This window comes from Kryptolebias marmoratus, linkage group LG4 (assembly GCF_001649575.2).
Source record: "Kryptolebias marmoratus isolate JLee-2015 linkage group LG4, ASM164957v2, whole genome shotgun sequence".
In the NCBI taxonomy this organism is placed as follows: domain Eukaryota; kingdom Metazoa; phylum Chordata; class Actinopteri; order Cyprinodontiformes; family Rivulidae; genus Kryptolebias; species Kryptolebias marmoratus.
Window position 1 is genome coordinate 14,593,557 of NC_051433.1, and position 3,470 is coordinate 14,597,026.

At 37.1% G+C, this 3,470-nt stretch overlaps 1 non-coding gene across 1 annotated transcript; it reads left to right on the forward strand.

Annotated features, from left to right (window-relative positions):
- The first annotated feature begins 184 nt into the window (after positions 1 to 184).
- On the forward strand, positions 185 to 257 carry trnaf-gaa. The gene has a single exon. It is a non-coding gene; the product is annotated as a tRNA-Phe (tRNA).
- Positions 258 to 3,470: the final 3,213 nt, after the last annotated feature.

The following is a 3,470-nucleotide window of genomic DNA, read 5'->3' on the forward strand; positions in this document are numbered from 1 at the left end:
GCTCCAGGTTTAGACAGTTCAGAGTGTTATAACCTACCATGTAGGCTACAAAGTGCTAATTTGTTTGGTAACGCTCGCTCTGAAAGTAGTACACAGTGCAGCTATATACACAAAAACAGAAATATGACGCAAAGGGTGTGTCCTGTTATCTTTTTAACAGTAGTTGTGGCTCAACGTGTCATCCGCCGAAATAGCTCAGTTGGGAGAGCGTTAGACTGAAGATCTAAAGGTCCCTGGTTCGATCCCGGGTTTCGGCAGCATGGGAAAAGCGATTTTTTGTGTAGTGTAGTTAGTAATAATTATAAAAAATATTATCTTCTAATTTATTGTAGTGCTGAAATATGTTTTGGTGAGAACTGCGCAAGAAACTCAAGTATTTAGTATTTTCATTTTAAATGTTCTGTTTTCAAATACATTAGGTAAAAAAAACAAAAACACATACAAAAAAAGGCCGCTTACAGTTTGGTAATTAGCAGAGGTACGAATGCCCCTCAGACATGGAGGTTACTCTCTTTTAAGGTCTCCCATTTGTCAGATACAGATTGGTTTTGGCGCCCCCGAACGGCTGTAAACATTTTTAAAACATGTAGTTCACACAAACTTCCACTAGAGAGCAGTCTCGGCTAAAATTAATCTTAATCTTAACAAACAGCCTGTTCTTGCTTTTCATATTAAGCCAGGTCAGCAGTAAGGAATACAATTATTTTGCTCTTAAACCTATATTATATTAAAGTAAAACTTGTAAAAGATCTGATGATAAGCATCTATCCAAGTTTTGGTTCTTATAGAGACAGCTGCAGTTTATGTTTGCAGAAGATTGCTGCTGTAACTAACAGGGCATCATGTTGAAAAGCAGACCCAGAAGAGAGAATTGCAGGATCCCGTAGCAAACACTGTGGCTATTAAACAATGTGAGTAACACAAGTCTGACATTTACAATTCCAGCTCCAGTATGTAATAACTGTGCTTCATTTTGAGGGGTTTTAAATGCCAGCTTGCTGCTATTTGACCTCTGAAATAAATAAATAAATAATAATAAAAAATAAATCCTCATCTTATTTGCTTCTGCATCATGCAGTGTTTCCAGGAAAAGCCCAGAAATAAAGGTTCAGTTAAACTGGAGCACCTGTTTTAGTTAGTCCCATATGTTCACATACCAGGTAGAATATCTTGTCCCATCTGAGCTGGGTTGCATTGTTGGAACCTATCAGTTTATCAGTAACTTCCACTGCAGTAACGTGCCTGAGCTCATCCTTTGTGCCTCAGAAAACTGTTTTAGTCTTTTTAGTGGACATTTAGCATTAAATTGACTTAATTGTGCCAAGTCGTGTTCTTCCAGAAGTGTCACACCAATTAGTTGAAAGTATCGGTTTCCTCTCCTATCAGCAGCAGAATGCAAACTAAAGGACTCACATTACTTCAGCGTTACTCCGGTGACCCTTGTTTGACATCTCTTAACATTTATTATCACCTACTGCTGAGGGGGAAAGACAATACTGTTTATGCTTGTGTGTGATCATTTGTCTGTAGATTTAGCAAAATATCTCATGAACCACTGGACAGATTTGGATGAAACTCTCAGAAAGCAATCATTGGATGGACATCCACTAATGATTAACTTTTGGAGTCAACCCATTCAAGATGGCCACCACAGCTAAGTGACCTTAGCCAACACAAAAATGACTGTAACTCCAACTTTACAGATATCGAGCTAGTGCTTGGTGTGGTGGTAGCTGAGAGTCATCCCCAGCACGTTCTCTGTGAGCGATCACTGTGAGCATGAGATTGTGCAGAACGTCATTTGCCAGGTTTGAGCAAAACAGCTGTAACTTTGTACCTTATCAACATAAGATGATCTTAGAGTACAACTCTGGCACAAAAGGCAGAAGGCGATAACTTTCCTTCAAAGTATGCTAAACCTTTAATTAAATACAAGCATTTCACTGCAATGTGTAACAGTTGTTAAAGCTTTATGACTGCCTAAGGATAAAGTTTTGAAAAATTTGAAGATTTTGAAATAATGACATATTTGAAAGATGTCGTTTGAGTCCACTATTCTGATTATGGAGTTTTGAAACCTGATGATTTAATTTTAAAAATACATTTTAATTGTATATAACTGTATTTCAAGGGAAAGCTAAACGAATCTCACACAACAACAAGAACAAAGTGCATTACATAACATCCCATCATCCCTCAGTTTACATGTATTTCGTCTCATGTGTCACCAGCAGTAACCCGACTCTTCTTCCACCCTCAGCTCTCCGCTCTCCTGTTCTCCTGTTGGGCTCAAATGTTTTGAACAAACCAAACCAAAAAAACACAAACTCCTTCTTCCTGCCGTCAATCCCCCACGTGTCTATGTGTTTTCACCTTTATGCAACGTTTAGAACAAAATCTGTCAGCATTTAATCATTTATAATCTTCAGGTTTTATAGACGTTTTTTCTGCCTGTGACAGCTGCAATAAAACCACTTGACAGTTTATTGTTTACGTAGCATTTTGCCCGGGAGGACTGAACCCGGTGCACTTTCATCGTGGCACATGGTATGTTTGTTTTGTGTGTGTGTGTGTGTGTGTGTGTGCAAGGTAGGTGATAGTATGATAGCACAGGTAGTGTTTGAACTTGTCTTTTATATTTAACTTGCTCAGTTGGTCGTCTTTTTTAGATGGGACATTTATGCAAACTTCAAGTCAAGGATTTAGTCATTTTGTTCACCCTTTAATAATTTGAAAATAGTGCAAAGACAAGAACATTGGCATTGGAACTCAAAAATGTTGATGCTTGTTTAAAAAAATATGTACGTATTTTGAATTTGATGCCATCAATGTGCATCGAAAACATTAATTCAGAAACACCTTGTTGCATCTTCAGGTTTTTTAGCAGCACGTTTTGAACCTTTAAGGAACTTCAGCAGCTTGTTGCCACAACTCCTAGATCTAAAATTACAGCTGCTCAACAGTTCAGGGACTCTTTGTCTTATTTTATTTGCCTGCATGAAACATTCTTAGCGAGTGGCAGAACTGAGCAGCTGGCAGGACATTTTTATATTTATTTAAAGTTTTTTCAATTACAGAAAAAAAAGAGAAACCAAAAGAGTATGCACCAAATAAAACAAGTGTTGTTATCTCAAAGACAAGTGTGATTTGTACAACATATATTGAAGAAACTGAAGCTAAACAGGCAGCTCCCTAAACATCAACCAATCAGAGACCAGATTTAAGACCAGGAATAATCAGCTGGAGCTAAGCCAATCAAAAGTGAAATTCTCCCTTATTGTTTGCAAGTTAAATACTTTGCTGCAATTTTAATCAAAAATAAATTATTTGACCTAAATGTAAATACAGCTCAGTACAGTTTAAACACTTTATTATGCTCTGATTTGTTCTAAATTGTAATTTTTCTGAGCCCAAGTAGTGTTTACAGAATAGTCTTTTATTTCTATTTTGCACTTGTAAATGGTTGCATT